General features: G+C 58.8%; 1 non-coding gene across 1 annotated transcript; it reads left to right on the top strand.

The window, feature by feature from the left end:
- The first annotated feature begins 12,514 nt into the window (after positions 1 to 12,514).
- On the top strand, positions 12,515 to 12,633 carry LOC131866557 (5S ribosomal RNA). The gene has a single exon (XR_009365158.1). It is a non-coding gene; the product is annotated as a 5S ribosomal RNA (ribosomal RNA).

Raw genomic sequence — 12,633 nt, 5'->3', positions numbered from 1 at the left:
CCCGCGGTGCGTCCGACACACAGAAATTTCCAAGGCGGCCAAGGAGCCTCCCCGCATAGCAATCGGGGTGTGAGGTTACGGATGCAGCATTGATAGCAATCGAGGTGGGAGGCGAAGGATGCAGAAGTGAGAGCCGAGGGATGTAGCAGAGATAGCAATCGGGGTGTGTGATGCAGAAGAGATAGCAATCGAGGTGTGCGGTGGGAAGGGCCCAGCAGCCAGAATGCATGAAGCGACGGATGAAGCAGTGATGACAACCGGGCTGTGAGGAGAGGAGGGATGCAGCCAAGAAAGCAATCAGGGCTCGAGGCAAGGGATGCATCAAGGATAGCAATCATGTTGTGAGGCGAGATTCCAAAGGCTAAACGTGAGAGGCTGCAGGGTCGACTCAGAGAGGTCTATGCATGTGAGAGGCTGAAAGCAAGGTCAACTCGGAGCGGTCTATGCATCGGGCGCGCTTGGGGCGACTACCAGTGCCAACCCCTTATCCCGCGACGCGTCCGACAAAGAGAACGTTCCAAGGCGGCAGAGGAGGTTACCAGCCGAAGGATGCAGTAGCAATAACAGGTATAGTTCCGCGGCGGCCGAGAAGACTCACCGCATAGGAATCGGGATGCGAGGCGAGGGATGCGGCGGGAAGGCCCCGACGGCTAAACGGAAGAGGCTGCAGGGCCGCCTCGGAATGGTCCAAGCATCGGACGCGATTGGGACGACTACCAGTGCCAACCCCTTATCCCGCGATGCGTCCGATACACAGATAGTTCCAAGGCGGCCGAGGAGCCTCACCGCATATCAATCGGGGTGCGAGGCGAGGGATGGGGCGGGAAGGCCCCAACGGCTAGACGGAAGAGGCTTCAGGGCCACCTCGGAATGCTCCAAGCATCGGACGCGCTTGGGGCGACTACCAGTGCCAACCCCTTATCCCGCGATGCGTCCGATACACAGATGGTTCCAAGGCGGCCGAGGAGCCTCACCGCATAGCAATCGGGGGTGCGAGGCGAGGGATGGGGCGGGAAGGCCCCAACGGCTAGACGGAAGAGGCTTCAGGGCCGCCTCGGAATGGTCCAAGCATCGGACGCGCTTGGGGCGACTACCAGTGACAACCCCTCATCCCGCGATGCGTCCGATACGAAGATGGTTCCAAGGCGGCCGAGGAGCCTCACCGCATAGCAATCGGGGTGCGAGGTGGGGGATGCGGCGAGATGGCCCCAACGGCTAGACGGAAGAGGCCACAGGGCCGCGTCGGAATAGTCCAAGCATCGGACGCGCTTGGGGCGACTACCAGTGACAACCCCTTATCCCGCGATGCGTCCGATACGAAGATAGTTCCAAGGCGGCCGAGGAGCCTCACCGCATAGCAATCCGGGTGCGAGGTGGGGGATGCGGCGAGATGGCCCCAACGGCTAGACGGAAGAGGCTGCAGGGCCGCCTCGGAATAGTCCAAGCATCGGACGCGCTTGGGGCGACTACCAGTGACAACCCCTTATCCCGCGATGCTTCCGATACGAAGACAGTTCCAAGGCGGCCGAGGAGCCTCACCGCATAGCAATGGGGGTGCGAGGTGAGGGATGCGGCGAGATGGCCCCAACGGCTAGACGGAAGAGGCCACAGGGCCGCCTCGGAATAGTCCAAGCATCGGACGCGCTTGGGGCGACTACCAGTGACAACCCCTTATCCCGCGATGCATCCGATACGAAGATAGTTCCCAGGCGGCCGAGGAGCCTCACCGCATAGCAATCGGGGTGCGAGGCGAGGGATGCGGCGAGATGGCCCCAAAGGGTAGACGGAAGAGGCTGCGGGGCCGCCTCGGAATAGTCCAAGCATCGAACGCGCTTGGGGCGACTACCACTGCCAACCCCTTATCCCGCGATGCGTCCGATACACAGATAGTTCCGAGGCGGCCGAGGAGCTGGGGGATGCGGCGAGATGGCCCCAACGGCTAGACGGAAGAGGCTGCAGGGCCGCCTCGGAATAGTCCAAGCATCGGACGCGCTTGGGGCGACTACCAGTGACAACCCCTTATCCCGCGATGCGTCCGATACACAGATAGTTCCGAGGCGGCCAAGGAGCCTCACCGCATAGCAATCGTGGTGCGAGGTGGGGGATGCAGCGAGATGGCCCCAACGGCTAGACGGAAGAGGCTGCAGGGCCGCCTCGGAATGGTCCAAGCATCGGACGCGCTTGGGGCGACTACCACTGCCAACCCCTTATCCCGCGATGCGTCCGATACACAGATAGTTCCAAGGCGGCCGAGGAGCCTCACCGAATAGCAATCGGGGTGCGAGGCGAGGGATGCGGCGAGAAAGCCCCAACGGCTAGAGGGAAGAGGCTTCAGGTCCGCCTCGGAATGGTCCAAGCATCGGACGCGCTTGGGGCGACTACCAGTGACAACCCCTTATCCCGCGACGCGTCCGATACACAGATAGTTCCAAGGCGGCCGAGGAGCCTCACCGCATAGCAATCGGGGTGCGAGGCGAGGGATGCGGCGAGAAGGACCCAACGGCTAGACGGAAGAGGCTTCAGGGCCGCCTCGGAATGGTCCAAGCATCGGACGCGCTTGGGGCGACTACCAGTGACAACCCCTTATCCCGCGACGCGTCCGATACACAGATAGTTCCAAGGCGGCCGAGGAGCCTCACCGCATAGCAATCGGGGTGCGAGGCGAGGGATGCGGCGAGAAGGACCCAACGGCTAGACGGAAGAGGCTTCAGGTCCGCCTCGGAATGGTCCAAGCATCGGACGCGCTTGGGGCGACTACCAGTGACAACCCCTTATCCCGCGACGCGTCCGATACACAGATAGTTCCAAGGCGGCCGAGGAGCCTCACCGCATAGCAATCGGGGTGCGAGGCGAGGGATGCGGCGAGAAGGACCCAACGGCTAGACGGAAGAGGCTTCAGGGCCGCCTCGGAATGGTCCAAGCATCGGACGCGCTTGGGGCGACTACCAGTGACAACCCCTTATCCCGCGATGCGTCCGATACACAGATAGTTCCAAGGCGGCCGAGGAGCCTCACCGCATAGCAATCGGGGTGCGAGGCGAGGGATGCGGCGAGAAGGACCCAACGGCTAGACGGAAGAGGCTTCAGGGCCGCCTCGGAATGGTCCAAGCATCGGACGCGCTTGGGGCGACTACCAGTGACAACCCCTTATCCCGCGACGCGTCCGATACACAGATAGTTCCAAGGCGGCCGAGGAGCCTCACCGCATAGCAATCGGGGTGCGAGGCGAGGGATGCGGCAAGAAGGACCCAACGGCTAGACGGAAGAGGCTTCAGGGCCGCCTCGGAATGGTCCAAGCATCGGACGCGCTTGGGGCGACTACCAGTGACAACCCCTTATCCCGCGACGCGTCCGATACACAGATAGTTCCAAGGCGGCCGAGGAGCCTCACCGCATAGCAATCGGGGTGCGAGGCGAGGGATGCGGCGAGAAGGACCCAACGGCTAGACGGAAGAGGCTTCAGGTCCGCCTCGGAATGGTCCAAGCATCGGACGCGCTTGGGGCGACTACCAGTGACAACCCCTTATCCCGCGACGCGTCCGATACACAGATAGTTCCAAGGCGGCCGAGGAGCCTCACCGCATAGCAATCGGGGTGCGAGGCGAGGGATGCGGCGAGAAGGACCCAACGGCTAGACGGAAGAGGCTTCAGGGCCGCCTCGGAATGGTCCAAGCATCGGACGCGCTTGGGGCGACTACCAGTGACAACCCCTTATCCCGCGACGCGTCCGATACACAGATAGTTCCAAGGCGGCCGAGGAGCCTCACCGCATAGCAATCGGGGTGCGAGGCGAGGGATGCGGCGAGAAGGACCCAACGGCTAGACGGAAGAGGCTTCAGGGCCGCCTCGGAATGGTCCAAGCATCGGACGCGCTTGGGGCGACTACCAGTGACAACCCCTTATCCCGCGATGCGTCCGATACACAGATAGTTCCAAGGCGGCCGAGGAGCCTCACCGCATAGCAATCGGGGTGCGAGGCGAGGGATGCGGCGAGAAGGACCCAACGGCTAGACGGAAGAGGCTTCAGGGCCGCCTCGGAATGGTCCAAGCATCGGACGCGCTTGGGGCGACTACCAGTGACAACCCCTTATCCCGCGACGCGTCCGATACACAGATAGTTCCAAGGCGGCCGAGGAGCCTCACCGCATAGCAATCGGGGTGCGAGGCGAGGGATGCGGCGAGAAGGACCCAACGGCTAGACGGAAGAGGCTTCAGGGCCGCCTCGGAATGGTCCAAGCATCGGACGCGCTTGGGGCGACTACCAGTGACAACCCCTTATCCCGCGACGCGTCCGATACACAGATAGTTCCAAGGCGGCCGAGGAGCCTCACCGCATAGCAATCGGGGTGCGAGGCGAGGGATGCGGCGAGAAGGACCCAACGGCTAGACGGAAGAGGCTTCAGGGCCGCCTCGGAATGGTCCAAGCATCGGACGCGCTTGGGGCGACTACCAGTGACAACCCCTTATCCCGCGACGCGTCCGATACACAGATAGTTCCAAGGCGGCCGAGGAGCCTCACCGCATAGCAATCGGGGTGCGAGGCGAGGGATGCGGCGAGAAGGACCCAACGGCTAGACGGAAGAGGCTTCAGGGCCGCCTGGGAATGGTCCATGCATCGCACGCGCTTGGGGCGACTACCAGTGACAACCCCTTATCCCGCGACGCGTCCGATACACAGATAGTTCCAAGGCGGCCGAGGAGCCTCACCGCATAGCAATCGGGGTGCGAGGCGAGGGATGCGGCGAGAAGGACCCAACGGCTAGACGGAAGAGGCTTCAGGGCCGCCTCGGAATGGTCCAAGCATCGGACGCGCTTGGGGCGACTACCAGTGACAACCCCTTATCCCGCGACGCGTCCGATACACAGATAGTTCCAAGGCGGCCGAGGAGCCTCACCGCATAGCAATCGGGGTGCGAGTCGAGGGATGCGGCGAGAAGGACCCAACGGCTAGACGGAAGAGGCTTCAGGGCCGCCTCGGAATGGTCCAAGCATCGGACGCGCTTGGGGCGACTACCAGTGACAACCCCTTATCCCGCGATGCGTCTGATACACAGATAGTTCCAAGGCGGCCGAGGAGCCTCACCGCATAGCAATCGGGGTGCGAGGCAAGGGATGCGGCGAGAAGGACCCAACGGCTAGACGGAAGAGGCTTCAGGGCCGCCTCGGAATGGTCCAAGCATCGGACGCGCTTGGGGCGACTACCGTTGCCAACCCCTTATCCCGCGATGCGTCTGATACACAGATAGTTCCGAGGCGGCCGAGGAGCCTCACCGCATAGCAATCGGGTTGCGAGGCAGATTATTGGGAAGGGAACCCCCTGGGATGCGGCTCAAGCAGTGCCCAAAGGGACTGGAATGCGGAATCACATCGAGAGACCCAAATGCTATACGAGGGCTCAAATCGAATTATCGATTTGGCCACGACATGGACGCATCGGAACGACTACCTTTGCCGAACCACTCGCAATTGCATCCATACCGAAACCAATAGACATTTCCGTTAGAGCCCTCGCATAGCATTCGGGAATCTCGCATGCCCCTCTAAATCGACCAATGCTGGCGCTCAACGAAAATCCGAGCGCTACCACCGTTCGAGCGCCAGCATTGGTCGAGTTAGAGGGGCACGGGGGAGAATGCTCCAGTCAACACCTCCCCTATATAAGTTATTTGTCCGATTCTCGCACAACCGTAGTCTGCCTCGTCGAATCAAACAACGGTCCCAGATTCCGACTTCCGTTCCGTAGAGACCCAAAAGCTAGATGGAGGCTCGCAAGAAAGAGAGTCGGCGCATAGCAATCGGGTTTCTCGAACGTTTAGGGACCGAGCTCACTTGCGGATAGGGCAAAATCCGCCAAGCAACCCAAAAGCTAGACGGGGGCTCGAATCGAATCGCCTAGGCGGCCACAACAACGACGTGTTGGATCGACTACCAGTGCCAAACCATTCAGCAAGACTAGTCTGTGTCGAGGCCGGATAGAGATTCTCAGAGAGCGCCCGTATAGCATTTAGGAGACCTGCCGCGTCCCTCACACTCGACAAATGGTGGTGCACGTTTATAAATCCGAGCGATCCCAACCCTTTCAAGCACCAACATCGGTCGAGATAGAGGGGCACGGAGGGGGCTGCGTGAGACAACACAGTCCCCTATATAAGTTATTTGTCCGATTCTCACACATCCGAAGAATGGTCATCAAATCGGACAACAGCCCAAACTTCCGACTTCCGTCCCAGAAAGCCCAAGAGCTATCTAAAACGTTCATGGCCGGAACTCGATCGCGGCTATACCAGTCCGCCAAGCAACCCAAAAGCTAGACTGGAGCTCTAGTCGAATCACCTCTGTGGCCATTGCAAGGACGTGTTGGAGCGACTACCATTGCCGAACCATTCCGCAGGTCGAGTCCATACCAAGGCCGCATAGAGATTCACGATGAGCTCCTGCATAGCAATCAGGAGACTTGCCGTGTCCATCACAATCGATAAATCCTGGTGCAAGATTTTTGCATCCGAGCGCTCCAACCAGTCGAGCACCAGCATCAATCGACATAAACGGGCACGGGGGGAGGATGCTCGAGAACACTACCTCCCCTATATAAGTTATTTGTCCGATTCTCAAGCAGCCGAAGTCTGGTCATCGAATCGGGTCAAAGACCACAACTTCCGACTTTACCCACAATGCAAGTCATCGAATCGAACATCGGCCCCCGAGTCGGACTCCATGCGTATGTCAGGTCATCGGACCCAAATTCCGCCTTCCTGCGCATGGCGGGCCATCAATATCAACTCGGTCATCGGACCCAAACTCCGCCTTTCTGCGCATGGCACGCCTTCAAATCGGTCATCGGACCCAAATTCCGCCTTCCTGTGCATGGCGGGCCATCAACATCAACTCGGTCATCGGACCCAAATTCCGCCTTTCTGCGCATGGCACGCCATCAACTCGGTCATCGGACCCAAATTCCGCCTTCCTGCGCATGGCAGGTCATCGGACACAAATTCAGACCTCGCCAATATGCCTACGTATCGAATCGGTCATCGGACCCAACTTCCGACTTCATCCATACTGTAGGGTCTTTGAGGTTGGCGCGGTGCGCTCAACCCGGGGAGTCGACCCATCGAAGCATACACCTCCCCTATATAAGCTATTTGTCCGATTCCCACACCTGTGTAGTTTGCACCTCTGACCAGGACATCGACCCCAACTTCCGAACTCGACTGCAACGACGGCACCAGCGCCTTGGTGCGCACCTTGCGACGCACAGTCCCAACATTCGCCTTCCTGCACATGGCAGGTCATCGGACCCAAATTCCGACCTCGCGAGTATGCCTACATATCGAATCGGTCATCGGACACAACTTCCGACTTCATCCATACCGTAGGGTCTTTGAGGTTGGCGCGGTGCGCTCAACCCGGGGAGTCGACCCAACGAAGCATACACCTCCCCTATATAAGCTATTTGTCCGATTCCCACACCTGTGTAGTTTGCACCTCCGATCAGGACATCGACCCCAACTTCCGAACTCGCCTGCAACGACCGAACCAGCGCCTTGGTGCGCACCTTGCAACGCACAGTGCCAACATTCGCCTTCCTGCACATGGCAGGTCATCGGACCCAAATTCCGACCTCGCGAGTATGCCTACATATCGAATCGGTCATCGGACCCAACTTCCGACTTCATCCATACCGTAGGGTCTTTGAGGTTGGCGCGGTGCGCTCAACCCGGGGAGTCGACCCAACGAAGCATACACCTCCCCTATATAAGCTATTTGTCCGATTCCCACACCTGTGTAGCTTGCACCTCCGATCAGGACATCGACCCCAACTTCCGAACTCGACTAAAAAGACCGCACCAGCACCTTGGTGTGCACCTTGCAACGCACAGTGCCAACATTCGCCTTCCTGCACATGGCAGGTCATCGGACCCAAATTCCGACCTCATGAGCATACCTACTAATCGAATCGGTCATCGGACCCAACTTCCGACTTCATCCATACCGTAGGGTCTTTGAGGTTGGCGCGGTGCGCTCAACCTGGGGAGTCGACCCATCGAAGCATACACCTCCCCTATATAAGCTATTTGTCCGATTCCGACACCTGTGTAGTTTGCACCTCCGCTCAGGACATCGACCCCAACTTCCGAACTCGCCTGCAACGACCGAACCAGCGCCTTGGTGCGCACCAAAAGTGCGCACTTTTGGAGGGCACTTTTGTGCGCTCCAAAGGTGCGCACTTTTGGAGGGCACTTTTGTGCGCTCCAAAGGTGCGCACTTTTGGAGGGCACTTTTTGGAGGGCACTTTTGTGCGCTCCAAAGGTGCGCACTTTTGGAGGGCACTTTTTGGAGGGCACTTTTCTGCGCTCCAAAGGTGCGCACTTTTGGAGGGCACTTTTTGGAGGGCACTTTTCTGCGCTCCAAAGGTGCGCACTTTTGGAGGGCACTTTTTGGAGGGCACTTTTCTGCGCTCCAAAGGTGCGCACTTTTGGAGGGCACTTTTTGGAGGGCACTTTTCTGCGCTCCAAAGGTGCGCACTTTTGGAGGGCACTTTTGTGCACTCCAAAGGTGCACACTTTTGGAGGGCACTTTTTGGAGGGCACTTTTCTGCACTCCAAAGGTGCGCACTTTTGGAGGGCACTTTTTGGAGGGCACTTTTGTGCGCTCCAAAGGTGCGCACTTTTGGAGGGCACTTTTTGGAGGGCACTTTTGTGCGCTCCAAAGGTGCGCACTTTTGGAGGGCACTTTTGTGCACTCCAAAGGTGCGCACTTTTGGAGGGCACTTTTCCTGCGCTCCAAAGGTGCACACCTAGGTGAGCACCTTCGACCACACCTTGTAGCACACCAAACTCTGACTTTCGACTTCATCCGCAATGCAGGGTCTTTGAGGTTGGCGCAATGCGCACAACCAGGGGAGTCGACCCATCAAACCCAACACCTCCCCTATATAAGCTATTTGTCTGATTCTCATACATGCGTAGCCTGCAGGAGCAATTAGGACATCGACCCCAACTTTCGGCTTCTAAACGAAAACAAGGTCTTTGAGGTTGGTGTAATGCGAACAACTAGGGGAGTCAACCCATCAAACCCAACACCTCCCCTATATAAGCTATTTGTCTGATTCTCATACATGTGTAGTCTACAGGAGCAATTAGGACATCGACCCCAACTTTTGACTTCTTAACGAAAACAAGGTCTTTGAGGTTGACGTAATGCGCACAACCAGGGGAGTCGACCCATCAAACCCAACACCTCCCCTATATAAGCTATTTGTCCGATTCTCATACATGTGTAGCCTACAGGAGCCATTAGGACATTGACCCCAACTTTTGACTTCTTAACGAAAACAAGGTCTTTGAGGTTGGCGTAATGCGCACAACCAAGGGAGTTGACCCATCAAACCCAACACCTCCCCTATATAAGCTATTTGTCTGATTCTCATACATGTGTAGCCTGCAACAACGATTAGGACATCCACCCCAACTTCTGAATTCGTCTGCGTTGACCGCACCAAAGGTGCACGCCTTGGTGCTCACCAAAATCCGACTTCCGACTTCTTCTGCTATGCGGGGTCTTTGAGGTTGGCGCAGTGCGCACAACCAGGGGAGTCAACCCACCGAATGCAACACCTCCCCTATATAAGCTATTTGTCTGATTCTCATACATGCGTAGACTGCAGCAATGATTAGGACATCCACCCCAACTTTTGACTTCTTAAACAAGACAGGGTCTTTGAAGTTGGTGCAGTGCACACAACCAGGGGAGTCGACCCATCAAACGCAACACCTCCCCTATATAAAGCTATTTGTCCGATTCTCATACGTGTAGTCTGCAGCAGCGATTAGGACATCGACCCCAACTTCCGAATTCGTTTGCATTGACCGCACCAAAGGTGCACGCCTTGGTGTGCACCTTGGAGTGCACTTTGGTGCTCACCTCGGTGCACACTTTGGTGTGCACCTCGGTGTGCACCAAAGGTGCGCACCTTGGAGCGCACCAAAGGTGTACACTTTGGAGCGCACCACATAGGGTCTTTGAGAGGTTGGCGCAGTGCGCACACCAAGGTGGGTGTTGAGGTGCGTGCCGAGGTGGGTGGGTGCTAGGGTGCGCTCCATGGTGGGTGCCAGGGTGGGTGCGTGCTAGGGTGGATTCCAAAGAGGGTCATAGGGTGGGTGCCAAGGTGGGTTGGTGATATAGTGGGTTCAAAGGTGGGTACTAGGGTGGGTTCCAAGGTGGGTCACAAGTTGGGTGCCAGGATGCGTGGGTGTTAGGTTGGGTGCCAAGGTGGGCTCCTGCGTGGGTGGGTGCTAGGGTGGGTTTCAAGGTGGACGCGAGGGCGGGTGCCAAGGTGGGTAACAAGTTGGGTGTTAGGATGGGTGAGTGCTAGAGTGGGTGCCAAGGTGGGTGGGTGCTAAGGTGGATGCCAAGGTGGTTCACAGGGTGGGTGGGTTCTAGGGTGAGTTCCAAGGTGGGTCACAGGTTTAGTGCTAGGGTGCGTGTCAAGGCGGGTGTCGAGGTGCCTGGGTGCTAGGGTGTGGATGCCAATGTGGGTCATAGGGTGGGTACTAGGGTGGGCTGCAATGTGGGTGCCAAGGTGGGTAACATGCTCGGTTGGTTCTAAATTGGGTGTCAGGGTGGGTGTGCACCCACCTTGCCCGAGGTGGGTGCCAAGGTGCCAGTGTGGGTGGGTGCTAAGGTGGATGCCAAGGTGGGTGAGAAGGTGGGTGATAGGTTGAGTGGTAGGATGGGTGGGTGCCAAGATGGGTCACAGGGTGGGTGCAAGGGTGGGTAGGTGCTAGGGTTGGTGTCAGGGTGGGTGGGTGCTAGGTTGGGTTCCAAGGTGGGTGCGAGGGTGAGTGTCAAGGTGGGTCACAGGTTAGGTGCTAGGATGGGTGAGTGCTAGGGTGCAAAGGTGCCAGGGTGGGTGCTAGGATGGGTCGATGCTAGGGTGAGTGGCAAGGTGGGTCCACAAGTGTCAAGGTGGGTGCCGAGGTGGGTGCCAACTTGGGTTCCAAGGTGGGTGCCAAGTGGGCGACTGCTATGGTGGATGCCAAGGTGGGTCACGGGGTGGGTGCCAAGTTGCTAGGTTGTGTTCCAAGGTGGGTGCCAACGTGGCTGCTAGGGTGCGTGGGTTAAAGGGTGTGTCACAACGTGGGTGCCAGGATGGGTGCGCACCCACACTGGCCAAGACGGGTGCAAGGTTGGGTTCCAAGCCCGGTCACAGGCTGGGTGCTAGGATGGGTGGGTGCCAAGGTGGGCACCAGGGTGGGTGCACCCACCCTGGCCAAGGTGGGTCACGGGGTGGGTCCTAGGGTGGGTAACAGGGTGGGTACTAAGGTGCGTGCCAAGGTGGGTCATGGGGTGGGTGCCAAGGTGGGCACCAGGGTGGGTGTGCACCAACCCTAGCCAGGGTAGGTCACGGGGTGGTTGTCGGGGTGGGCGTCAAGGAGCCAAGGTGGGTGGCAAGTAGCCAAGTTGCGTGCCAAGGTGGGTGTCGGGGTGGGTGCCAAGGATCCAAGGTGGGTGCCAAGGAACCAAGGTGGGTGTCTGGGTGGGTGCCGAGGTGGGAGCCAGGGTGGGTCCCAAGGTGAGTGCAAAGGTGGGTGCCAGGGTCAAGGTGAGTGCCAATGTGGGTTCCAAGGTGCCAGGGTCAGGGTGAGTGCCAATGTGGGTTCAAAGGTGCTAAGTTGGGTGCGAGGTTGGGTGCGAGGGTGGGTGGGTGCCAAGGTGTGCTAGGTGGAAGCCCGGGTGGGTCGGCATCCCATGGGTGTCGAGTTGGGTGCCTGATGGGTGCTTCTTGTCAAGTTTTAGTCGTCGGGACTCATTTCGAGCCTTAGAGGTCGTTTCTTGTCCGGTTGCCCTGTCTTCGACCTGGGAACCCAATTTTGGTCCTCGGGTCCCATTTTTTTTTGTCTCGCATCCCACTTTTGGCCTGTGGCCTTTTCGGGGTCGATTCTCGTTTTGGGCATCAGAGCATGTTTCTTCTCCTAAAACCCAATATTTGTTTATTAAGTCTCGGAACACATTTTTGTTCTCGTGGACCCATCATGGGTCTTGGAACGCATTTGTGGTCCTTGGGTCCCATTTTGCATCCCGAAACTTGTGTTTTGGTGCTTGATCCCTATTTTGGGTGCCCACCTTGCACCAAGTGCGCACCCGGGGCAAACCGAGCGCCTTGGTGCACCGGGGCAAGATCGAGCGTGCACCCGAGGCGCCCCGAACATGCACCAAGGTGCACTCGGCCCACATGTGAGCGCAGGTCGTTGCGCCCGAGGTGGTGTGTGGGCACCGCGTTGCAGACGGGACACTGCACGCACACGACGCCCCGTCCAGGTGCACGCACGTAGGCCGGGCCGGGTGCACACCCGACGCCCTAGCAAGGTGCGCGCACCCGGGCAGGGCTCACACTTGGCGAACGGGGCGCACTTCGCGAGGGAGGGTGTGCACCTCGACGGGGGTGGGTGGCCGGGGTGGATTCGCACGTGGGTCGCGGTTTGCTAAGTACACACTGCGACAAGCTCATAACGGGTGCGATCATACCAGCGTTAGTGCACCGGATCCCATCAGAACTCCGCAGTTAAGCGCGCTTGGGCCGGAGTAGTACTGGGATGGGTGACCTCCCGGGAAGTCCCGGTGTTGCACCCT

This window comes from Cryptomeria japonica, unplaced genomic scaffold (genome assembly GCF_030272615.1).
Source record: "Cryptomeria japonica unplaced genomic scaffold, Sugi_1.0 HiC_scaffold_150, whole genome shotgun sequence".
NCBI lineage: Eukaryota > Viridiplantae > Streptophyta > Pinopsida > Cupressales > Cupressaceae > Cryptomeria > Cryptomeria japonica.
This window is presented reverse-complemented; position numbering and strand designations above follow the sequence as displayed.